This window comes from Camelus bactrianus, chromosome 3 (genome assembly GCF_048773025.1).
Source record: "Camelus bactrianus isolate YW-2024 breed Bactrian camel chromosome 3, ASM4877302v1, whole genome shotgun sequence".
NCBI lineage: Eukaryota > Metazoa > Chordata > Mammalia > Artiodactyla > Camelidae > Camelus > Camelus bactrianus.
In genome coordinates this window covers 134,760,179-134,787,544 of record NC_133541.1, presented here as the reverse complement: position 1 = coordinate 134,787,544, position 27,366 = coordinate 134,760,179, and positions in this window count along the sequence as shown.

Sequence of the window (27,366 nt, the reverse complement as noted above, 5' to 3'; positions counted from 1 at the left end):
GGCGAGAGGCGGCAGGTGCACACCTGGCCCTGAGCAGCTGTGGCCGGGGCGCCGGGGCAGGTGGCGCGGGCAGAGGGGCCTGGCCCGAGCAATATAGCTGAACACACGCTGAATCATGCCCTCGCGGGCTGTGACACGTGGACCGCCCTCCCGCAGCCGCCTGAACCTTTCCCGTGAGCCCCCAACCTTGCACTTCCACAGCCGGAGGCCCCGGCCCCGGGGCAGGAGCTAAAGGCTTACCGGGCGACATAGCTGAGAAGATTTTGGGGCAGATCCCCGGCTCGGAGATGGAGCTTCCAAACCGTGGTCCACCTGGCACTGACTGCGCATGCCCAGGAGGGCCAGCGATCCTCAGGTTTCTGTGAGAGAAGCTGCGGAAGTGAGGGAGGGAGAAGATGGGAGGAGGAGGGGAGGAGGAGAAAAGTGGAGGGAGACAGATGGACAGGAAGTGCAGAGAGAAGGGAGGGATCTGGACAGGGGAGGGGAGTAGCAGAGATGTAGAGAAAAAGGTTTACCTCTGGTGGCATCCTGAAACAGAATTCAGTCCTGCCTCTGTACCCTTCACTAACACTTCAAGGCCCGCAGCTCAAATTTTCCCTCCCTGGTCCAGCCCTCCAGCCGAGGCCTCTGCAGAACCCCTACGGGATCACACCCGTTGATCCCACGCGGAGCTGGGTTCCCTGTTGCTCTGGGAACCAAGCACCCGAAGGTGTTGTCGCTCAGAACTACCTTGGGAAGAGTTCATATTCCCCTTTTACACGCTGGGAAACAGGCAGGCACGATCTCTGTCTTAGCTCCACTGTTCCAGGTGTTGGGCTGGTGGGGAGCGGGAGGTACAAGATCAGAGCCCCAGACAGAGCAGACTGCCTGAGTGTTGGTGCATAGTGCCCATCCCTCCTGAATAAACCACACCCCACCCTAGTGGAACCATCAAGGGCTCACAGTAGGTCCCTGGGTGTGGGAGAGCTGTCCTCAGATCCAGTGCCCAGCTTGCTAGGTAGATAGGAGTGTTACCGAGTCCAAATTCATTCTCCTCATTGCAGGACAGGCCAATAATTTCAGAGACCAGGTGTTGGGGCATGGAATAGCAAGTTTCTGTAGACCTTGATGGCAAACAAATGTCCTGGAAAACCATCTCCCCAAGTCAGAATTCAGGCTCCTTTCCTACGTGCTTTGTTGTAGCAAACTTCTTGGTGTAGGAATTCTTTTTTGTTAGAATCCTTTGTTCTTGCAGCTATCTGCCTGAGTCAAATCTCTGTAAACCTCCAGCAAAACAAACGTTATTTTCTTTTCTGCAACTTGTTATCTTTATATGGATGGAAAAGTGTTAAATATTCTTAAAGGTCAGAGCCTTCAGATTAGGCTCTTCTGTATATTTCAGGCTCTAGGCAACACTGTTTCACAAGCAAGATGAAGCCTAGGAGACAGAGCACAGGGTTAAATTCAAAGGAAAAGATGTAGTATGGAGTCAGATTTATTCTGTTCTATTACCCAGGCAGAAGCCACTTGAGGATTTAAACCCCTTTAAGTTAAAAATAAGTAAAAGTTTAAAGGAATTTACATACATAGGTGGGAATGTGCATAGCCTATCTGGAAAAGCAAACAAAGGATAATAAACAGTGGCATCTCCAGGGAGGGCTGAAAGAAGAGAGGATGAGGGAAAACTTCTTTCACTTGTGTATTTTTGTGCTCTGTTTGAATTTTTTTAACCACATGCATGTATTTCTTTTTCAGTTAAAAAAAATGTGTAATGGAGCAAAGGAGTAGCAAGCTCAGCAAATACAGCAGCCATGGAATCACTGAGCCATCAATTTTGATTTTAGCCAGGAAGCATTTATTGACTCTCTCCTATGTGCCCAGTGCTGTTTTAAGATTTCTTTTATTTTTTTTTATAAAATAATAAAGTGCTATTCCTCACCCCTGCCCATGGCTGGTGGAAAACCAACTGAGTTTTTATTGAGTTGTTTTCCAAGGAGTAGAGATGAGTTATAAACAGAACGCATCTTACGGGCAAAACAGTCGGAGTGGTTTTCCAGCAGGCCAAACAGCTATGAAGGGTTTGCAATAGAGGCGCCCAGAGGCTGAGAGAGAAAGCCTCCAGGACCCTACAACAAGCTGCCCAAAGTGCCTTCTCCATGGCACTACTGAAATAGGAAAGAACAAATCTGACTCCATGTTATATCTGTTCTTTTGAGTTTAACCCTGTGCCCTGTTTCCTAGGTTTAGTCTTGTTTGTTCTGCACCTTTTGTAAAACAATGTTGCCTAGATCCTGAAATATACAGGAGACCCTATTCTCAAGGCTCTGACTTTAAAGGATATTAACACTTTTCCATTCATATAAGGTAACATGTTACAGAATAGAAAATAACATTTGTTTGTTGGAGGTTTACACGGATCTGACCCAGGCTAAGAGCTGCAAGAACAAAAGGCTCTAACAGCAAAGAATTCATAAACCAAGTTTGCAGCAACCAAGCATTCCTGCTTCCCCTTTTTAATATAAAAAGAGCCTGAATTCTGACTTTGAGGAATGGTTTTCCAGGACATTAGACTTCCATCTTCTCAGCTGGGTTTCCAAATTAAAGTCGCTGTTTCTTGCCCCCAAAACCTGGTCTCCCGATTTATTGGCCTGTAATGCACGAGCAGAACAAGTCTGGACTTGGAAACACAAACATTCATTGAAAGTACCCATTTGGTATATTAAATGACCTGCTTCCACTCGTCTTCCTGACGTTTTCTTCTCTTGACAACTCCTGCTATGTTTATGAAAACCCTGTCATGTGGACACATTTGCATCTCTAGCCACTACCCTTCCAGGTAAGAACTGATGCCAAGAAGTCAATGGAAGCTGCTAAAATGTATTACCTGGCCAGAAAAGAGCAGATGTTGTTACTGGCTTATGTTCAGGAGCAGGCTGGGACACCTGACAAGATGTCATAAGTACGAATAGACAGCTGGGCACCAAAGGAGAAGCTTCTAAGCCTCCATGAGGGACTTGTTGGATAGGAAGGAAAAGTCACAACCTATATCTCTGATCCCACCACTAGCTTCCTGGGCGAGGCTGGACAAGTCACTTAAATTTTCTAGGCCCGTGCTGTCCACCATGGGAGCCACCAGCCACATTCAGGATTATGAAGTTATTCTGTAGGCAGACAGAATTATAAATACACATTTTATTGCAAAGGTACAGAAAGTATAATATTTAAAAACATTATTGGTTATCTTGCCCTAACGAGTTATTTTTGTATGTGTAGCTTACTGTGGTTTGCAATGCCTGCGACTAATGTTTCCCTTACAGTGAGTTATTTTGAAATTATAAGTTACTGGACACAGTACCCTCATATCACACTTGAAAAAAATTGATCCACATAAGCAAGGTGATCTGACTTAGTAGTTATGAGCAGGGGCTCTCGGGTCAGCCTGCCTGAGTATAAATTCTCACTCTGCCTCCAGGGGTTCTGTGTGAATCTTGGAAAAATTGTTGTTGTTGTTGTTGTTGTTGTTGTTGTTGTTGTTGTTGTTGTTGTTGTTATTTGTGCCTCTTTTTCCTTCCCTTTTAAATAGCGAGGAATATGTAGACTCCATCTCGTACCGTGTTGCCAGGATTAAATGAGTAAACGTCTGTGCTGCCCACTTCCCTGGGTTTCAGCATTCTCCAGGCAATCAGTGTCAAACTCAGAGGCATTCTCCACTGTCTTCGTCAGTCTGGGATGCTGTAACAAATTACCATGGGCCAGGTGGCTTAAACAACCAGCATGTTCCTTAAGTTTTGGAGGCTGAGGTCAATGCATCTGGGAGATGATAGCCTTCATGACTCGAAGATGGCTGTCTTCCCACTATCTTCATGGGCCAGAGAGAAGCAAGCAATCTGGGGCCCTTTATAAGGGCACTAATCCCATTCATGAGGGCTCTACTCTCATGACCTTATTTTATCCTAGTAATCACTTCCCAAAGGCCCCGCCTCCCAATACCATCACCCTGGGAGATGGGGTTTTGACATATGGATTTTGAGGGGATGCAAACATTCAGTCCACACATCGGCTAACTCTCCCCAACATGCAATCATCAAACCTGTAGCTAATTTCAAAGTAATGTTTATATCTCTCTGCCCATTTCCATTCCTGCATCCACTAACACTGAAGCACTGTTATATTTTATTCCTTATTTTTCTGGTAGAGATTTATTTGATTCCTCTACTCCAATGCTCTCCTCACACCAAACAGTCCTATTAACAGCCCTGCCAGGTAGGTCTTCCTTAAAACACCTTTCCACTGCACCTGGTTGTTTTTTAGGTGTAAATGTCAGAATCCTCTCCACACCCCAGCCTAGAACTTTAATCCCTTACACTACCGCTCACTATGTTATTTTTCTATTACCACTGTAACAAACTTCCATAAGCTTAACAGCTTAAACCAGCAAAGATTTATCAGCTTATGGCTGTGGAGGTCAGAGATCCAACACAGTTCTCATTGAGCTAAATTCAAGTTGCCAGCAGAGTTCCTTCCTTCTAGAGGATCTAGAAGAGAATGTTTCCTCGTTTTTGTTTTTTTTTTCCAGTTTCCAGAGGTCACCCACCTTCCTTAGCTTGTGTCCCACGACTTCCTCCATTTTCATGGCCAGCAGCCTTTCTGAACACTGCTCCATGGCTACACCTCCCTCTGATTTTAAACTCAGCTGGGCTACGTCCTCAATTTTAAAGACCCCTGTGATTACATTGGGCCCACCTGGACAATCCAGGCTACTCACCCTATTGTCTCATCTCAGGATCCCCTTCTCCCCTCCCATTCAGGCATTATGTATGTGGCTGTGACACTCACCTTGTGTGACATTTCCTCCCATGAGCAATTTAAGGTTCAAGGCACTTATGAATGACTTTTTGTTTTTCTTCCTTAGTCTTTCTACCTTCAGTATGTGTGGTGAGATTATATGAATCCTTTTTATTTGTGGCCCTCCACTAAACTTTAATAATGTATCATGGGTTTAAAAGGCTAATAGAGAATTTAGAATACCGAAATCCTCTAAGATATTTCTCCTAATATATCTGTCATCCCTTTTGCCATGTACAGAAACATGTCACTGTTGGCTAACCTGTGGCAGGGGAGGAACATGATTCTGCCACCACACTCCCCTCATTCACACCAATTTGATGATCGGCTAACCAAGGATCTATGCTCCCCGCTTCGCTCACTTCCTCCTCCTTTCCACTGACTATCCTGTTCCCACTGCTCCTTCATTCACCACATCAGGATTTCATGACCACATTCTTCTCTAAATAAAATGGATATCTTGCATCTAATGTCTGATAACTGTTCTTATTGTATATGCACACATTGACCTACACATAACCCCACACATCTGTTTATTTTCCTAGAACTTTCCAGAGGAATCAGTTCCATGATGATGATGATGATGATACTGACAGTGATGACAGGGGCCTCTCAAGGATTCTGACAAAGAGGGAATCAACAAAGGGAGGGAATCATTGCAAAATTGCCCCAGAAGCAGGATTAAAAGTAAATAACTGCTAAAGTGTTTAATGGAATTGGCTAATATTTAACTATTTTTAAAACTTTGTAACACTGAATTTAAAATTTTAATGGGAATTTTCATTCACCCCTAACCAAGATTCAACTCTAGGACCAAAATCTAAGGATTTCTATCTTCTAACAAATTGTCCACTAGCCTTTTAAACACGTGATCCTTTAAAAAGGGTAAGTGCTGGGCTGAAAATAAGCAGGATTCATATAATCTCACCAGACACAGTAAATGTGGAAAGACCAATGAAGAAAAACAAAAAGCCATTCATAATGTCTTGAAACTTACATTGCACACAGGAGAAAATGTTAGTCATGGTGAGTGTCACACCAACATGACGCCTGAGTGGGATGGGGAAGCTGATCTTCCTCATCAGGCATTTATGCTGATTTGTTAGATGCCAACACAGTTTCCTCATTGGATTTGCTTCTAATAAGTATGGAAGAGTTTAGGCTCTACCAAGAGCAGACTAAACATTTTCCCCTGCTGTCAGGTCACTGGACTGAATGTCCCCACAAGAAGGATATGATTATGTTTCATAGGGAAGTCTTCCTGAGAAGTAATAGGCATTTCGAGGGCAGAACTGCAGGTTCGGGCATGGAGGGCTGGAGGAGGGCTAGAGGGGACACTGGAAAAACAGCAGGAGTGAGTTCAGATACTGCTGCTCAAGTCGCCAAAGTCAGCAGTGTTATCTCTAAGGATATGTCATTCTCCCAAAAGTTCCATGAGTGAAGGGGCCTGTGAACACTAAGCAGGTTTTTAAGACACAGCAGCACATAATTTGCATCACAACTCAATTACAGTATGTTTTCATATTTGGAAAATAATTAGCCCATTGTTCTTTGAAACTGCAGCAGTAGTAATAGAAATAAAAAAGACCTAGCCGTCTTGGAGACAACAATCAATAAACAATTCCAACTCTGCAGGATTCCTTGACAATATGCAAACAATGAGATAGACGTGTGCTGCAGATACCTCTTACTGCAGGGCTCACTCCTGCAAAGCATAGAACTAGTTTTCTCAGCAGACAGAGGGAACCAAGTCAAGATTCCTAATCTTGAGAGGTTTACTATATGGCAGGAAAGATCAGACAAGTGCATAAAGCCAAATATGAATAAATGTAATCAAATATTAAGAAATGTGAATGGAGCACAGATGAAAGAGGAATTACTTTCACCTAGGATCTAGAGAGACCTCTTCAGAAAATGTGGCTTTGCAGATGGCCAAAGACATGGGTGGAATTTTGGCAGAAGAGGATGTAAGGAATTTAAAAACTGATTCTAAAATTCACATGAAAATGCAAAGGATCCCAAATATCCAAAACAACTTTGAACAAGAAAAACAAATTTGGAAGACTTACACTATCTGATTTTCAGACTTTTTTTATAAAGCTACAGTAATCAGAAAGTATGGTGTTGGTGTAAAACAGGGAAGTAGAATAATGGAGCAGAATAGAAAGTTCAGTACTAAACGAACACTTATATAGACAATTGATTCTCAAAAGGTTGCAGTGGAGAAAAGGATCTTTTCTACAAGTAGTGCTGGAATTGTTAGATAGTGATATGCAAAAAAAAAAATGAACTTTGATCCACACTTCACAAAATATACAAAAATTAACTCTAAGTGGATCATAGATCTTAATAGGAAATGTAAAACTATAAAACAGCTAGGAGAAAAAGCATAGGCTTAAGCTTTATGATCTTGGGTTTGGCAAATATTTCTTTGCTATGACACCAAAAGTATAATCTATTTTAAAAAAAAGTAACTGATAGAGTGAACTTTACAAAAATGAAGACTCTTCAAAGCTCTTCTAAACACTGCAAAGCAAATGAAAAGACAAGCCATAGACAGAAGCTATTTGCAAATCATATATCTGGTAAAGGTCTTTCTTTGTGTCTGATCCAGAATAAAATGTTTTCAAAACTCAATAATAATGCAAACACCTGAATGAATGAATGAGGCCAGAAAACACACTTCAGTAAAGATATCCAGATGGATAATAAGCATATGAAAAGATGCTGATTAAAGATGCCATTAGTCATTAGAGAAATGCTTTTAAAAACCACAGTGAGATAGTAGTACACATACCTACTAGAATGTATACGATTAGAAAGACTGACCTTACAAAGTGCTGGCAAGGAAATAGAGCAACCAGAACTGATACACACCACGAGGAATTTACAATAGCACAACCATTTTGGAAAACTGTTTAACAGTTTCTTTAAAAATGGTAAACACCAATCTGCCATATAAGCCAGATATTCCTCATCTGATGCTTTAGAAAATAAAAGCATATGTCCATACAAAGACTTGTAACTAAATATTCACTTCAATATTATTTATAATAGCTCAAGTTGTAAACAACCCATGCATCCATCAAGAAGTAAATGAAGAAACAAAGGATGTTCTATCCAAACACTGCTCACAATAAACTATTCAGGAAAAACTCAGCACTAAGCAATACTCTGCTATAAGTAAAATAAGCTATTAATACAGGAACACAGATGACTCTGAAAATAATTACACTGAATGAAAGAAGTCAGACAACATAGAGTAGATACTGCATGAATCCATTCATACAACGATCTTGAAAATGCAAACCAGTATGTTGTGATAGAAAGCAGATCAATGGTTTCCAGGGGAATAGATGGGGAGGGAGGGAGGGACAACAAAATGCAGGAGAAGAGTTTTGTGGGTGATGGGTATGTTCACTCTCTTGAATGTGGTCATGGTTTCTTGGGGATACACATGTCAAAATGTATTAAGTTGTACACTTTAAATGTGTGAAAATTATTTTGCCAAGTATACCTCAAAGCTGTCTTAAGAAAAACGGCACTTCTGTCCTGACACAACTCAGGGCCTGATTGGAGTGAGATGATCAGTCCCTCACCCTGTCTGCCTAACGGGAAGGTAGAAAACCTCTTACGGAAGATAAGATATGGATTTTTCATTTGCAATGTCTTCCATGTAATAAAGAATTTCTAGACATGCAACATGTCAAGACTATATGATGGATAAAATGAGAATAAGAAATATTAGACAAAGGATGCAAACCCCAGGTGATGTAGGCATCAGAGTTAAAAATAAAGGCTATAAAATACTTTTAACACATTCAAGAAAATAAGGAAATGATGGGAGAATATATAACAGGGTCAAGACTTTCACCAGAGAAATATACAGGAATGTGTTTTTAAGAAAAATCAAACAGATACTCTAGAACTGAAGCTTTCAGCTCTGGAAACAGGTAAACAGAGCTAATTAGGATCCCTTTTAAGTAAAACTTTCAGTAATGCCGGATAAAATACAACAAAAGTAACACAGAGCTAACTATGGAAAGAGAAGTTCCCAGGTGACAATACAAAGAGAACACTTAACGCCAAAATGGTAATCTTGTGAGCTTATGCCACCGCACCCTGGAGGGAAGGGGTTTTCATCTGCACATATATAGGGATACAATGTCCATTTAGGAAACAGGGTCCATACCAGATGTAGAAGAGTCTTCCTTTATAGAAACCTCTGCATAAGACGTATTGGAAGACTTGCCTCTTCACTGAAAGGGAGACTCAAAGTTCTCCACATGTGCACACAGGAAAGGGGTGTAACAACCGGTTCTCTAGGGAAAAACAAAGTCTCCCTTAAAAAATCTAATCTCCACGCCCCTGCTTTATATGAATGTGGAATCCAAATTGATACTCCACTGAAGATTCCGGAATTCCCAAACCAAAAATATAATAATTCAAGGTTGATCATATCACCTGGAGCCTTAGGATAAGCAACACAAAATTGTTCTCTAGGGAAACTTTAAAAACCAAGATGTAAGGGACAATCATAGGAAAAAATATGTACTCACTATAGAGAAGCTCTCACAACTCTACACACACACAGACACACAACTAAAAACAGAAGGAAATCAGTGCCACTGGGAAGAAAGATCTAACCGTAAAACACAAGATGATTAATATTCCAGAGCCTAAAATTATGAAACAATCTAAGAGAGAGCATAAAAGAAGTATGACTGAATCATTAAAAGATAAAATGAATCTTATATAACATAGTGAACAATCAGGACATCATGAAAAAGAAAACAGATCAATTTTTTAAAGAACCAAACAGAACTTATGGAAATAAAACACAGATATCATTTGGTATATAAAATTCAATGAATGGGTTAAGTAACATTTTAATCTTCAATATCTAGGGTGTTCATTAAAATTCAACAGTAATCTCTAAAGTAATTGTTTAAAAAGAGAATAAAAATAAAGAAGTCAAAATGAATAACCCAAAATAGGCCGGTCACTATTCTAAGTTCTTCATCTATTTTATCACTTAATGCTCACAGTCTTTGAGGCGGATATTACCACTTTTTGTACATGAAGAAAGTGAGTCTCAAAGGGATTACATATACTGGTTTCATGGTTAGCAAGGGAGGGAACCAAGCCCGGATAGGCTGTCTCTAGACGCCATGCTCTTAACCATGACTGCAAGGTATATAACAGGCAGGAGAAAAGCAGAGCAAAGCAAATAGAAATCACAAAACAAGATGCCAGAAATAAAACATCATCACTAATCACAATGTATTTAGATGAAATATATAATGAGTTGAAAGATTTACAGATTTTATTTGTTTACCTGAGACAAAGCAGAATTAAAACTTAAAACTGGTTGAAAGCTTAGAAGAATAACAGAAAGAAGTCAAAAGTTAGAGCCAGAAAAAGAGACACCTGAGAAATACTAATCAATGGAAAGAGAATCACTCAAGCCTCCCTCAGGTTCATAGGTACCTGAAACCCACCTTGGCCTGACACTTACCAGCTCTGTGCCTGAGCGAAACTCTCAGTCCCCCGGAATCTTCGTTCACTCACCTGTGAATGTAAGGAATGATCCCTCCTTCCATCCGGCCAATTTGTATTGACTGCTGTGCCACGGGTACAGGTCAAGCCACCTGAGGTCCGTCAGTGAACAAATAAGGATCCTTGTCCCTGTAGGACTGAGGAGGAGCAGAACATAAACTACAGTCTTGACAGTCATGTGAAATATATGGTATTCTAGAAGGTGATAGAAATAATAAGATCAGGGAGAGGGGGTTTCTGGGGCAGAGACAAGGGGAAGGCAGTTTCCAGGTTAAAATGAGATGGCCAGAGCTGGGCTCACTGAGGACCTTGAGAACGCGGTGCTAGTTGCTGAGCTCCCTCTTAACACAGCACCGCACACTGGGTGACATGAACCACAGAGGCTCACTGTCTCACAGCCCTGGGGGCGGGGAGTCTGCAGGCAGGGTGTCAGCAGGGCAGGCTCCTCCTGAGGGCTGGGAGGGAGAGGCTGGTCCAGGCCTCTCTCCTTGGCTTGGAGACGACCGTCTTCTCTCCACATCTCATCACGTCATCTCCCATGTACACGTGTCTCTCTGTCCACATTGCCCCTATTTATCCGGACACAAGTCATACTGGATTAGGGCCCAACTTAATGACCTCTTCTTAACCAATGACATCTGCAACAACCCTATTTCCAAGTGGGGTCATGTTCTGTAGTCCTGGGGTTCAGGACTTCAGCATATGAGTTGGACAGAGACCGGCCAGGGCAACAGGCCTGTGGGTGCATGTCTGATATTCCCAAGGGACAGCAGGGAGGCCAGTGTGGCTGGAGCGGAGTGAGCCAGGGAGAAAACCGGAGATGAGCTCAGCTTCGGGAGGGGGAGGAAAGCTGTAAGGTCACCATAAGGACACTCGCTTCTTCACTGAGTGAAATGAGAAGCCATTGCAGGAATTTGAACAGAGAAGATCACACCCAGGGTCTCAATCATGCCTGACTTAGGTGTTGAGGATGAAAATACTTAGGCTTTTGAGCTGATAATAGTTAGACTACATGTTGGACTTTGAGTTGATGGTGTAGTAAATGAGACTCTGGAGGGTGTTGGGATGAGGTGGATGCATTTTTCATGTGGGATGGACAAGAATCAGTGGGGCCAAGGGAAGAACTCGGTAGAATAATGGCCCCCAATATGTCCACGGTCTGATCCCTAGAACCTAGGAATGTCACTGTGCATGGCAAAAGGGACTCTGCAGGTGTGACTGTCAAGGACCTTGGGATGGCAGATCACTGTGGGAAGCAAACGTCATCACGGAGGTCCTTAGAGGAGAGAGGCAGATTGGTCAGAGACAGAGATGTGATGTGGCAGCAGAAGTCACAGTGACACAGGGCTCTGGGCGAAGGAGTGTGAGCACCTCTGCAAGCTTGGAAAGGTAGTAAGATGAATCCCTCCCAAGAGCCTCAGTGTGGAACGTAGCCTTGGCCACACGTTGGTTTTAGCCCACTGACATTGACTTTGCATTTCTGCACCCTAGAACAGTGAGACAATGGATGTGTGTTACTTTAAGCCACTGAGTCTGTGGTCCTTAGTTACAACAGCAATAGGAAAAGAGCTCAGGAAGCAACATGAACATGAACCCCAGGCTGCCTGCTGTGCCGGCAGGAAGTCCTTTGTCTCTGATCCTGGGGGAGTGTCCTGTGTTCTGGCAGCATCCACAGACTACCTCATGCTAACCTGGCAGCTTGCAGGGGGTCAAATCTTAACCCTGCACAGTTCTTGATATTTAGTTAATAAAAAAGATGGTGTCATCATGGGTATTTTTCCATCTTTTAAATACACTTCAGTCTTCTAATTGAGAGACTGTGTAAATAGTTTTCAATCTTAATAATAAATAACTGTGGTATTATTTGGTTAATTAAATAATGAATAATAATATTCACATTAGTAAAAGTTATTAAAGTCAACATTTTTCAATGAAAATATCAAATTTCTTTTTGCATGAACATGTACTAACTACAAGAAATGTTCCATGCTTTCTTCTACGATTTAGTGTTAGAGTCTTAAAGAATAATATTTTCCTCAAAAGACATTATGGCGAGGGGATTTCTTTTGGTGGTACAGTTCCTACATAAAGTCTGCTGCATGGCTCAGGCCACTGGGAACCTAGAGATGATAGAAATAAGGAGGCATTATAAACACAACATTTTTAAAGGAATTAAAAAACTGGATGAGTGAAAACAAAGAATCAGAGAATATTCTGGTGAAATAAAAGTATTTTTCAGCTTAAGCAAGACACTGGGTGAATAAATCTAAAATGAAAAAACCACCCAGAGATTAGCAGCCAGTCATGCATGCAGTGTGACTGATCAAAACCAAGTTGTTTCCAAACCAGTGTGTAGGCTTGATGCCTTCATTAATCAAGTCTGTGTGGCACCAGGCCACCTCGAATAAATGTTGATGAGGTATTTATAAGCTCTTCACCATCCCAGCTCAAAGCCCACACATGAGCTACACGACCATCACCTACACATCTGCAAAACACCCATCATGGTGAATAGCACTTTTCTTGCTCAGTAGCCGGAGGCAGGGCACTGTGAGCAGACAGAGATACAGGGACGCAGAGAAACAGAGGCACCTCACCTCACTCAGCTGATAACCTTCCGTGCATTCCTGGGGACAGGATTGTCATAAAATGCACCATGGATTGATCCTCCTCCTAGGAAAGAAACGGTAGGGCTGTCCTCAGGTTGGAGCAAGGGTGGCCGGAGGATCTCAGAAGAGCTGTTTCAGCACAACCAATAGAAATGATGGCCACCGTGACCACGAGAGACGTCCCCTGCCATCTCGGTAGGCTCTTGGGCTCCTGACAAAAGCTGGGCTCAGTAAAGGGTTGGGTAGAAGGCACAGGCCTAAGGGATGCCCCAGCAAGGGACAGGAGGTAGGGCCTGGTTTATACTGCTCTGGGTGTATCCCAGCCTCATCCGAATACGAAATCAGAAATTTGCAAAACAGCAGAGCTGGGATGGATCACCTACTCCAGACTCCTCTCCTTACAGTTAAAAGGGTGGCAGCCCTGAGAGGCAAAGCAACGTGCTAAAGGCAGAGCATGGATGTGGCAGCGCCAGATGAAATGCACCGTGCCAATCCCCATTCAAGGCCGCTAACACTGAGTATGGGGCCAAGGTTTCCAACTAGGAGAATGAGACAATGTAAATACTTTGTTCCCACCAAAACCCCAAATGTTTTTAAAGGCACAAAACTCACCTTAACTAGCTCTCTTCTGAGGGGGTGCTCTTCTGTCTTCGTCTTTCTGTCTGTCTCCATTTCTCTCTCTCAGACACAAACACATACAATTTTGTGAAAGGGGAATTCCTGCCATACAAAGACAAACTTCACATCTTCAGAAAGACACTTGACAAAGCACGTTTCTCAATTCAAGTCTATGTGTGAGGTCTGAGCAACTGGCTTATCTTCTAGAACAATTGGTGGTTCCAAAATCAGGAGATCATCTTCCCCAAAGGAAGAGTTCTGGTCCGTATTGATGAAGTTGGGGATGTCACATTTTATGAGCCCGTTCGCCTCCTCCTCTGGCCACCTGCTGCATCTGATGGCTTCCTGGAGCTGAATATCTCTGTCAAGGGCTATGGTTGGGATAGCAAATTTGGCCTTGTCCAAGTGGCCCACATGATTGATGTAGCAGTGAAAGAGGGACCTAGATTCGTCATTGCCCTGCCAGAGAACACCTTGGGCACCAGCGGTCTTCCAAAGTCTGACACAAAGCTGTTCAGACTGAATCTCTTCTCGGGAGACTCTGCATTGCTATAAAGAAAACCAAAATAAAAAATCACTCACACTCTAGCTCGGTGACCTGAAGAATCATAGTTTTTGCCATCTACTGAGTGCAAGTCCCTGCACAGAGCATGCTGACAAGCACTGGAAATGAGAGACATCACTTCTGAACACATACAATTAAACCCAAGGCAAAAGTCTCAAGTGAGGGACCTTGGACCAACCTGAAAAGACATCGTTCCCTGAGAATCCTCAGTATTGCTGAATCGCACCCCAGTGTTTCTCATTGGGACACTCAGATCATCTTCATCAGAATTAGTTAAAGTGCTTCTTAAAATGCAGAATTCTGAGGTGCAGACCCTCAGCGTCTCCAGAGTTTGGGATCTGTAGTCTGTATTTTTAGAGCAGCCAAGATCACTGAACACGCTCAGGTTTAGCACCGCGGTCTACATCGGGTCACCTGAGCATCGACAATGCTGTCTCACATGGTGGCGTGTTGCCTTGTGTGTCACGGTTCTGTCCTACCCACGAGACTCCCCTGATTCTCAGAACTGTCAGTGCTGCCCCATTGGGCAAAAAATACCACCATTTCACAATGCATACACAGGGCGCCCGGCTGACAGATACAATCAGTGATGGGAGAGGGGACAAAATTCATGTTCCTGATCCCTTGTTTCACTTACTATGGGACAAATGATCAATTCAAGGGTAATAAATCAGTGAATGAGTGAATAACATGACTCTCGTTAGTCCCAAGAGTGCCTGGAAGAGTGAGCCTGGGCATACTGAGGACCATAACAACCCATCTACTTAATTGCCATCCTTCCCAGATTTGTGTAAAGGTTACTTCCACCCAGGCAGTGACCCCTGAAGGGCAAGAATCATGTCTGAACACACTCTCAAATCCAGAACAGAACCTGACAACAATTAGGCTCTGGAGTCTGTGTTTAGCGAGTGTGGAATCTCAGTGATTCCAGCTCTTAGACCTTGCCTTCCCATCCCACCCCTCACGATATGGACCTTATGACCAGCTCTCCCGGGGCTGGGGCCACGGAACCCATTTACAGGACTGGAAGAATCTGATCATGTAAACCAAGCCCCAGAATATCATCAAGAGTCACCTGCATTTCAGGGATCAGTAATCCCAGAAGCTTTGCAGTTCAGGCAGCTGAGGGATTTTTATATCAGTTTTGTCTTCTACTGTGACTGCCTGGGTGACATCAGACAAGGAATTCTCAAAAGCCTGAGCTTTTCCTTTCAGGAATAATCTACTTAACAAATCTCATTGACCATTTAACAAATGTGATCTGAAGATCAATGATTTACACAGGAGTACAACATTCATTAGGTCGTGGATTTTGAATCCGAGAAAAATCATTTGAGAAAGATTGACAGAATGTAGCTTTAATGCAAATTTAAGTATTCTTACCTTTCAGCAAATCATCTTCTTCCCCTACTTATCACTTCATCCAAGTTTAAAAGATGTTTGAGAACAGGGATGATTGTGCCAGGAATCTGTGACCCAATAACCTAAAATGTCACCTAGGAAAAAAAGGGGAGTGACACATTTTTAAAAAGTATGGTGAGGACAGCAGGGCCACCCCCCAACTCCACACTAAGGAGCTCTGAGTAATAGCTTTCCTGCCTGCCTTGGGCATCAGCTGATGTGAAAACCCACCTAGAAACCACACTGTCCAGCAGCTCTTCCTTAACATAGGCTACACATTCTCAGAATTAAGAATTGGGTCCAGTAACCCCTTCGCTGAAGAATAAAGACAAATGAGAACAATAGAGTTCTGCCCCTCCCCAGGGGAGAGCCCAGACCTTGGGCTGCATGCACTTCGCCCACCTCCCAGGAGAAGGAAATACTGGAGAAGGACGTCCTGCGAAACTAGGGCAGCAAAGGTAGAGATGGGAACAAATAGACCAGCTGGCCTGGGACAGCCCCCTCCGTCGCTGCCTTGGCAGCTGCCTCTGCCCCCTCAGCACATCCTGCCCACCTCAGGTGGCTAAGCTGTCAGGGAAACTGTGCTTTGCATCCTGGGGCAACAGAGGCTACCCCCAGGCCAAGCTGCTGGGGAGATGGGAGCTAAACCACCAGCTCCCAAGCGGCAGGCTCCATACCTTCGACATCACCCCGCCACCCCCGCACCTTAACGCACCCCCGGGGCAATATGACCCTGAGAAGTGTGACCTGGGAACGAGGGGCGGCAGAGGCCGCCCCCATGTCAGGCCTCCAGAGAGATGGGAGGTTATCCTCCAGCTCACAATAGGCAGCACCCCTCTCCTCCCCACCCCCTGATCTCACCGCGCCCACCTCCCAGGAGCAACCTGACCTGGTGTGGTGTGTCAGACGAATCTTGGGCGGGAGAGGCCGTCCCCAGGCCAGGTCAGGGGAAAGGAGAAGAAGTGGCCCCATTAGGAAGCTGCGACTGCCGGCTGCCCCTGCCCCTCGACCTCATCGCGTCCGCCTCCCAGGAGCAAGCTGACCTGGAGACGGGCATCCAGCTTCTTGGGCAGCAGAGGACACCCCCAGGATTGGCCGCGGGGAAGAGGGGAGCAAATTGACAAGCTCCGCGCTGCAGGTCCTCTACCTCCGCCTTTGCCACCCTCGCACCTTAAAGGCACCTCCCAGGGCGACCCTTCCCAGCAGGCTGAATGGGACAGGTGTGTCTGGTGATCTAGGGCAGGAGAGACGGCTCCCACACCAGGCCATCAGGGAGACAGAAGCCAATCCACCAACTCCCCAAGGCATCCCCATCCCCCCGCATCAGCCACCGCTCCTGCCCCCTGACCTCTCACTGGCCGCCTCTAGGGAGCAGGCTGACCTGGAGATGGACGTCCGGTGAACTTGGGGCAACAGTGACCGCCCCCAGAGCAAACCATGAGGGGAAATGGGAGCAAATGGACCAGCTTCATGGGAAAACCCACCGCTGCTGCCACCACCCCCAACGTACCACGCCAGCCTCCCGGGGTCAGGCCGACTAGGATACACGTGTCCCGTAACCCAGGGCAACAGAGACCGCCCCCAGGACAAGCCGCGGGGAAGATGGGAGCAAATGGGCCAGCTTCCCAGCTGCAGGCCCCCGAACCCCGCCACCCCTGCACCATGACTACCCTGCCTCCCGCCCCCAGTTAGCTAAGTGGGACAGGGGTGTCCCGGGACCTGGGGCAGAAGAGGCCGTTTGCAGGCCATGCGGTGCAGACATGGAGCTAATACACAAGCTACCCCGGGGCAGCCACCCTATCCCCGCAGCCACCACCTTACCAGCTCCCTGACCGCACCGCACCCATCTCCCAGGAGCAAGCTTACCTGGAGTCGGACTCAGGGAAATCTCCGGCGGCAGAGGTCGCCCCCAGGCCAGGCCGCGGGGGAGAGAAGAAATGGAGCAGCTCCCTGGAAAGGACCCCCTCCCCCTGGCGCCGCTGCTCCCACCTCCCAGGACCAAGCTCACCTGGAGACCGGCGTCCCGCCTCTAGGGCAGCGGAGGCCGCCCCCAGGCTCCGCCGCGGGGGAGTGCGGAGAGAATTGACCGGCTTCCCCGCGGCAGCCCCCCTACCCCCGTGGTCCCCGCACATTAACGGCACCGCCTCCACTCCCCACTCAGCAAGCTGAGTGGGACAGGTGTGTCTGGCGACCTGGGGCAGCAGAGGCCGCTCCCAGGCCCGGCAGCCGGGAGAAGGCAGCTATTCCACCAGTTCGCCAGGGGCAGCCCCGCTCCGCCCCCCTACCGCTGCCGCCGCCTGCTGACCTAACCGCCCCACCTCCCAGGAGCAAGCTTACTTGGAGTCCAACATCTGGCGAATCTCCGGCGGCCAAGGCACCCCCAGGCCAGGCTGCAGGGAAGAGAAGAAATCGACCGGCTTGCCCGGGCAGCCTCCCACCCGCCGCCGCCTCCGCTTCCGCCGCCCCAAACCATTGCACTAGCCTCCCGTGGTCAGGCTGACTGCGAGGATGTGCACTTGCCTGAGCACCTCCCTGCACCCCTACACTCCCTGTACCTCTGCACCCCTGACACTCCCTGCACTGCCTGCACCCCCACAACCCCTGAACTGCCTTCACCCTCCACAGCCCCTGCACCCCTGCCACCACTTACACCTTTGCACTGCTTACAGTCCTGCACCCCTGTATGTCCCACACACCACCTCTTGGGCCTGTGGCAGAGTCTCTGCTGTTAGACCAATGCACATGAACTCACATATTTGCCAGTATATGATGCATCAGTGGACGTCTGGGGTTGGCTGCAGGAAGGTACATGTTCCCGGTCACTAGCCTGGGCCACTAGAGTGATCTCTGTGAGGTCACCCAGGACGGGCTCAGAGATGCTGTTCTCTGGGAAGAGAGGAGTAGAAACCGGTCTTGAGGGCAGAGCTGTGCTCACCAGGCCGTTCACGCTTCATGTTTTACACAGGGCTTCGGAGAAGTGAAATGGATCCGGCTAAGTAAGACCTGCCTGCTATGCACCCACCTCAGTCCTGGGCTCTGAGGCAGACCAACTGGCTCCCACCGTCAAGACACCTGAATGGGCACCTGAATGGTCCCTTTGAGGCATCCCATCAGTTCTCAGGAAGAAGTCTATCTGCTTCCACCCCATGGCCCTCCCTCCCACTGTGCTGGCCTCAGGAAGGTTCCTTATTTGGGGAAGGCAGCCCACCCCTTACCCCACCCCTCACCTTTCTGTAACCCAGGCTGGTGTTTCTCTGCCCTTCAGAGTCTGGAAAGCCATTCCTCTTCAGTTATGTCCCTTCTGAAATGGACTTGCTTCCACTCAATTCTAGGTGAGGATGCACCATGGAATGCACTGGGTAAGAGAACCAAAATAAATAGTTTTTTCTGTGAGGTTTTCTGTTTATCTACTGGGATGGGCTGTGTGAAGTTTGCTACAGCCATTGGTGTGAGAGGCTAAAGCTGCCAGTGTGTCCTTGTTTTCATCCGCCCGCTGTCTTTGGGTTTTCCCTAGACACTCCTGAGACATTAACTTCTTTTAATTTTATTCCTGTTATTACACAGAGGCCCTACTGACATGGAGGTAAGGTGTTGGGGTAGTGGAACAGAGCAGGGCATCTATACTCCTGTGATTAGTTCTCATTGAGCCTGTGCCCTGAGCTGTGACCTCCACAAGTGTGTCTCTTTCCCTTCACCCCAATTTGGGTGAGACAGAAGGGATTTCCCTTCCCCCAGGCTGGTTAGGCTCTGGTAAAATAATTTCTCATTTAAAAAAAAAACACAAACCCCCACAATGGAAGAGAATGTTCTGGGTGTATTTCATTAGAGTTATTTTATCCTTTCCTGGCAGGAAGCATGAGAAGTTTTCCTATGATTTTCACTCTGAGAACAGGGTACTGTCCTCGAAGTAAAATGCATGAAAAAGAGCAGGGGGCCCCTCTGACTGGCCCCCTGAAGTTGTCACACTCAGACTTCCCCACGCTGTTTCCAGCTGGCCTCAGGGACCTGTTAAATCTGCCTGCCCCCTAGTTTCTTACAATAGCGGGTTCTGCCCTGGGAGCTGTGACTCTCCAAGCCTGCCCGGCTGCCTCTCTGGGTTGGGAGCAGCTTTCCCCCTCAGTTTTCTTGTGGGTCTAAGAACAGCAGTGGGTTTTCAGCTCCCTCAGCTCTGGTGTTGTTTTCAGGACAGAAGGAGCAATTTCTGAGCTCCACACGAGCTGGACCAGAGGCTGGAAGCCTCCCCTCCTCTGCCTCCATGCAGACAATCAGTGGCTGTGGTTCTGGCCGAGTTTCTGAAGATGTGGATTTAAACACACACATCCCAGCCCCACAGGAGCACACAGTCCCATAAATCCCTACAACTTCCACTGGTAACTACGGAACTGATGAGGACACGCGTTTCGGGGCTGCAGAGGCCTGAATGCACGACTTTCTCCGTGGCCTATTAATGTGGTTGTTATGGGCCTTGTCTGAAGTGGCTTGCATACCGCAGCTGGTACATGGGAAATATAAAATAAGTACTAGAACCTCCACTTTTTCTCCCTCTTGGGCCTTCCAACCTAAAAAGTAATACGTGAACTCAGACAGCCTAGTCACCACAATGAGGTCAGGCCAGCCCGGCTCTCCTGAGTGATGGGCACTGAATTGCGCATTAACTCGGAACAGTAGGGGAACCGTCTTCCTCTAACTGGGCCTCTCCCCACACCAGGCACGCCCTCAGCTGAGAAGGGGCCAACTCCCCCATTGAGGTGTGTGCTGGTGGTTTCAGTGTGACCTGGCCCTGCCGGGACATGAACCTGCAGTGAGGTGGAGTGTCAGGAGGAGGGGGGTCCCTGCTGGGGCAGCAGGGGGCCCGGTAGCACCCTGCGCAGCCTGGTGCCTGGGGCTCCCCAACATCTCCTACGGCCCCAGGGTCGGCTCTGGTCTGGGCCACTCCATGCACACACCCAGTATCTTTTCATTAAGTCCCTTTTTGATTTTTATCAGCCAGAGGTGGCTTCTGTTGCTTGTTCAGTGAAACAGTGCATCAGGAAACCAGACTATTTCTAAGATCAGTAAAATACGAACTTTGGTCAGCTCGCAGGGCAGACCGTGCAGCACAAATTCCCGCACAGGGCTGTGCAAATGTCTTACGTGAAGGGTCCTCATCATCTGTCTTCAGAGATACAGAAGCTCGTGGTTCAGGTAAAACCTCAGGGAGGGATTGAGGAATCCAAAGCTGGTTGGTTTCAAAGACTAACCGGTCGGACCAGACCCCTGAGCTGTGGTCAGAAGCCTGGCTCAATGTCACGCAGACTCAGCACCCTAAGTGTCCAGTGGGGCTGGTGCTGTTTCCTTTACAAGCTCTCGTTGGGGAATCACTGTAGCCCCTTACATTCAGCAGGGAATCCAGCCCTCTTAGCCCCCACCCTGAGTGTTCCATGACACAAATCTCGGGAGTGTATAATTTTCATCTTTGTTTAGGAGGATGAAGGTGGGGCAAGAGGAGAGATAAATTCACACTTAGTGACAACAAGTCACAGCCAGTACCTCCTCCTCGGAGAGCTATGTGCTCCCACAGTGGTGGCTGGGTGGCTGGGCAGAGCCCCTCCTCTGGTCACAGAGGGACTCACTCCTCTGACTGCAACTGATGGGTTGGACAACCAATCCAGAGAGGACAGAGCATCTTTCCCAGGAATTTGGAACTGACACACAGAAATTAATTTCACTCATCTGGGGATTGGGAGGAGGGTGGGAATCAAATGAAACCAGAGCAGGAGAGAAAGTTACAAGTGAATGAGAGAGAGACAGAGAGACTGAACTTGTGAGAGTAAATAGTGTGAAGGAAGGATAACAATCAGGGCACAGAGGAATTCCAGCTCCTGGCTGTCTAGTGTGTCCCAGCCCATCAACAAACCTGCGGGATGGTTAACATCATTCCAGTTTTGCAGATTAGGAAACAGGCTGAAACAGACAGGGGTTGGCTTTGGGTGCACAGTCAATTTAATTGCCACTGGACCCCTTAATTCCCACTGCCTGAAGGCACCGTGATCCTCACAGGGACCCTGCAGTGCTGACAGCCTAGCACCCTGATCAAAGGGACCCTGCGGGAGTGGGAACCTCTCTGAGTTTGGAGAGTTCCTTGCACCGAGATTCCTTGCATCAGCCGGCTCCCGCTCACCCCAGGTTAACGTCTCCCCAGCTGTGTAGTCTCCCGACCCGCTTCCCTCCCTGCCAGGCACCCCCGTTCTTACCACCGAGTGTACTGCAGGAATTCAGGCACAGGGATGCCCAAAGCAACACGAGCCCACCGGCTGTACAAACAGCAGACTCCCAGGCCCAACTGGGCTCCATGGGGATAGTAGGTGTCCTCACTTTCATGTACCTAAGGCAATCTGTTTCTTCAGCTGGAGGCTACAGAGAAAAATAAAAGGTCCAAAACATTGTTCAGTGAGGAATTCCTCCAAGGACCTGACTTCAGAGTCTACAACCAGTTGTGCTGGCCGCTCTTACCCCCGGACTTTGGGTGAGGTGGATTATTGATCAGCACATTTGCCGGTGGCCCAGCTCCTGGGCTTGGCTGCCCAGAGGGGGCTGGGGGAATGGGTAAGGCCAGGGCACTCAGGAAGAGCACAGAGGACCTGACATCTCGCCTCCGCAGTTGTAAACCCTTCCCCATATCTCAAGGCATCTGACAGAGTGCAGCCACCACAATAATGAGATGTTCCCATCTCTTCACTCACTCCTTTTGGTTCACATACATGCTGAGCATCCACTGGGTCACAGGACATGACACACAGGATGGCCGATGGGACAGGCTTGGTACTTCCCCCTGGATCCTGTTCAATCTGATGGAAGAATGATCACTCATAAACGGTTTCTCAAAAGGATACATAGACAGGAGACAAACTGCAGAGTGAATCAAATTTTAAAATATAAATGAAGATCCCCCAGTCTCCCCGCATAAGGTTAACAGCATAAAGAAAATAGATCTTGCCTTTGATCACCAAGGAAGTGGTCACCCTCTCTCAGGAGGAAAGGAGAGTTAATCTTTGAGCAGGACACAGAAGTGCTCCATCGAATTGGACCAGGACCTCTGCATTCATTCAGCAAATCTGTATAAGCTCCTACTACTTATGGGAATCTAGTAACTATACCCGTTCCCAAGGCTCTTGGGCTTTATTAGTCAACAAAATAGACACGACTCCCCATCACTGGGGGCTCAGAGTTTTAGCAGAGAAAACAGGCAACATGATGGGGGTAGCAAGAGCTTGGGGAAAAATAAGAGTGATATGAGCAAACTCAGGTGATGGTGGTGGGGTGGGAGGCAGGCAGGAGGGAATAAGGCAATCCTGGCAGATCTCACGGAGTAATGAACTTGAAGCAGAATAGATCCGGAGGAAGAAGGAAGAGCCGGAGCCAGAGGCCCCCAGAGTGATGGGGAGAGTGTGGGCGGAGAGGCAGAGCAGGCCGGGTCCTGGAATACTTTGGGACGACATTGGCTCCTAATGGAATGGTGACCATTTTAGTGAGTTTTGATGGGATGGGTGATGTCCAATTTATGCTTTTGTTTTGGGTTTTCTTGGGAGGAGGTTAATTTATTTATTTTAGTGAAGGTGCTGTGGTTTGAACCCAGGATCTCATGCATGCTAAGCATGCACTGTATCACTGAGCTACACCCACCCCCTCAATGTATGCTTTTATAGGCTCCCTCTGACTCTGTGTGGATGAGATTGTAGAAAAGCAAAGATGGAAGAAGGAGGCTATTTGGTGTCCAACAAGGGGTTGAAGGTGGCTCCTAGGAGGGTGGGGAACAGGGAGTAGGTGGTTAATGAATTCAGAGTAGCCAGGATTTTCTAACAAGCTGTATTTGCTGTGTGTGTGTGTGTGTGTGTGTGTAAGTGAAAGAGAGAGAAAGAACATGGTTCCAATATCTGGACCTGGAAAATGGGATGGATGTCCTCTCCATCCACAGGGGATGGGACAAGATGGGGCTGAGCAGGTGGAAAGGGGTAGGAGTCAGCTCAGTTCTTCAATGTCATGGTTAAGGAGTCTATTAGATATTGCCACAGAAATGCCTAATAAGTAGAGGAGTTTGGGTTTCTTTTTCTTTCTTATTAACATTAAAAAATATAATTTAAATGTATTGATTTTATTATGTGAATGATTTTGGAATTTTATTTCATGCCAATGTATATGTTATAATAGCCAAATGGAAAATATATCAGAAAAGAGGAGAAATGAGGGCTTTCACATAAACTGACTGTCCATAACGTAGGTAAAATTTCAATAAAACCAGTCTTCATGCAAAAACCTCATCTTGGTGTTACATAAAATTAAATGAAAAAGGACTATGTTGATGTATCATTATTTCATGTTACATAATAGCCCCAAACAAACACACTGTTTAACTATGAGGCTTGTAGAAATACTATTCACTTTATTGACATAAATACAGAAATGCAGAAAGGTTCTAAGGTAGAATAAGCATCTTAGTGGAAATAATAGAGATCTGAGCATTTTACATGATATATATGGACTGATTCAAAATTTGGAAAAGTAATTTACACAGTAGAACATATGTATGAATGTGAAAGCAAGATGAGTGAAAGAAAAAGAATATGAGTATCAGGGAGAGAGTTCCAAATGGAAAGGGCAAATCAGGGAGTTTGGACAAATCGAGAAATTGATGGCATGTCAATTTCCAAGTCTGGTTGCTTCCACCAAAGTTATAGCAGAGAGATTGAGGAGAGACCCAGGACCCAACTCAGGGGCACATTCGCAGTAAATGTTTGGAAAAAAGAGGAGACGTTGGCAAAAGACCAGCCAGAAGATCGAAAGCAGAGCGATAGGCTGGAGGTCAAGTAAAGCAGGAACACGGGGGAGGAGGGATGGAAGAGCTGGGTCAAATGCTGCCAAAGGGCCAAGCATGACGAAGACTAAAAACTGACCACTATATTTAGCAACGTGGGGTCACTGATGGCCTTGACAGTGCAGTTTCCATAAAGCGAGGGATCAGGGGAAAAGCCAGAGTGGGTGCAAAAGCGGATGGCTCAAGAAAATATTTAGACAGTGAGTTTAAACTACTCATTAAAGATTTGCTGCAAAGATATGGGGTGGCAATTGGTGGGGGCGAATTAGGGTCAAGGAGTGCTGTTTGTTTCTTTTAAGAGGATGGACTTTTATATACTGATGGGAGCCAACTAGCAGGAGAACAAAATAGATGAGGTAGTGACAGAGAGGATGGATGTGGGAGAGACAGCTTGGAGAAGATTGGATGGATGGGCCCCCTGGCGACTTTTGGATGATATGGCTTTTGATGTCACCTGTAATAAGAGGTGGGGAAGCGAGAGTGAGGTCACAGACATCAGAAGGTGAGCGGATGTGCTAGGAGTTGCTGGTGAATGTTCTCTTCTGTTGGCTTCAGTTTGCTTGGTTAAAGTAGAAAAGTAAACTTACCAGCTGAGGAAAGAGGAGGAAGAGTTACTGGAGTCATGAGCAGAAGATACGAAAGAGCCTTCAGGGACAATGGGACAGTGAAAAGAACAGAGGGAGACGGGGGGAGTGTGCTCTCAGAAAGTTACATTTATCTTTGAGGTCCCCAATTGTTGAATGTGTGATTGTCCTTCCTGCTGTCTACGAAATAAAAATTTAGTATGGTTCAGGGAAAATGCTATTTCATTCTAAGAGGCTGCCTGTTTCTCAGGAATGGTCATCTTAAACTGCAAACATTACAAAAATGTTGAAAAGAAGAACTTGTGTACCCAATGACCCACTATTTTCTATAAATTTGGTTGCTATTTAGTTCCCCTATCAATACCACAGAACCGATACTGCCTAGGATGGAGATACATCGATGCTTAAATGGAAATGAAATCTGTATCTTTTTCCTAAACTCCATGGCTTCATTAACATCCCATTCCCCTTGGAATTTAGGGGTGTCTGGTATAAGAAATGAGAAACAGTTTGAGAAAATCCTGGCTCAGAATTACACAGCACAACCACAGTTAAGTATACAGCCGTAAAAATGTTTAGAAGCAAAACTCCATAACTACTCTTAAAGAATTTTGCAAACCTGGGCCTGCCCAGATGTTTCCAAACTGGAAAGGTACTCCTATCACTTGACCGGTACGGGAACCAGAGGCTGGTCAGCCTTTTCTGTAAAAGCCAGAGAGTAAATATTTTCAGTTTTGCAGATCATTTTGTTGTAACCATGCAGGTCTGCAATAAGAAAGCGAAGAGCACTGGGAGACACGAAACAAATGGGCATGCCCACACCCACCCTTCCACTCAGGGCAGCTTCTCTGTGGTGGGGAGATTTGCCACAATGATTTGTTTCTTTGTTTCCATTGGTTTCTTTGGTTCCACCTTACTGCTCAAGCTCAGAACTTCAAGTGAGCCTGGTCCTTCATCATCCATGCAGAGAGAAGGCTGAGTGGGGGTGGGGACCTCACCTGACAGAGGAGAGATGGCTTGTCACCATGACATGAGACAATCACACCTTCCGGGATGAAAGGGAACAAAGATAAAGGAGGGGAACAGCAGTGGGACCCCTGGGTCACCTGCCAGGCTTGCTCTCCCTCCACGGCCACCCTGGGGGCCTGGGTGGTGTTGGAGCTGAGCTACAGTGATTAGGCTGAAGGGACTCAGGATAAACGACCCTCCGTCTCCACACCGGGTTCCAAACGCAGCCTCTCTAAATCTACCCTCTGAGTTTCTGGAACTCAGCTGGAAGAATACATGATCAGGCCAGACCCAGAGCCCAAGCCAAACACGACAGGGGTCATGAGGGGTTGTAACCCCGTGCTCAGTGGTCGGGGTCTCCTTGCAAATCTGCAGAAATCCCTGTTCTGCCTCATTCCTGGGAGAAACCCCATATCTCCTCCTGCTCTGTTCTTCTCTTGAGGCTATTGTCCTGGAGGGATGCAGAGTCCTTGAACCTGGCCCTCCAAACGTACATAAGCAGCCTGTTCAATAAAACAAATTATGCACTTCTTCACATTTGCCAGTTTTTTGATTCCAGAAAGGCTGCGGGACTCTTTCTCACTGTCTCCTGTGCCCCCACCACTTGGTGGCCCTCTCCTCATGGAAACACGATTTCCCACAACTGCACCCTGCCTCCCAGCTTGTCAGAGGGGAGTGACCCACAAAGACACACGTGTTTGTGAGGATCCTGTCGCCCAACAGAAAGCCTACTCCTGGAGCCACGGACAGAGATCTGGCCTCCTGAGCAGCTCAGCTCTAGTTGAAAACGTAAACTGGGGACCCCAAACATTGCTGAATGACTTTCTGAGTCACCTGGACTGGAGGGGCCTGATTTTTCTTTCCAGGAATGGATGTAGCGCAGCCTCCATTTTCAGGGCTGACATTCATGATGGATCTATTTCCCCCAACTGCACCCCAGGAAGGAAAGGCCCTTCCATCCCACTGGTTAGAAACCCAGCCCAGGGGAGTTCCGAAGCACCACATCGCTGTCAGGTCCAGCATCCCTGCAGAGTGGCCCCTGCCCCTGAATGAGCCCCTTGCCTGGGCCTTCCCTGCCCCGACATGACCACACCCCAGATGGTGCTGGGGAAGGCAGGGAGTGCAGTGAGGGGTGGGGGGAGCAGAGCCCCTTGCTCTGGAGTGAGGAGACCACAGAGAAAGGCACACACCACCCCCACCCTATACCCCAAACTCTTAGCCCCGCCTACACAGGGGCCGCTCTGAGTCCTCTCACCATGGCTCTCCTGTCAGACTGCACCTAACCCGGCATCTGGCACCCCAGCCCTACCTCCCCTCTTATGACAGATCCCGTCTTCTTGGAAACTG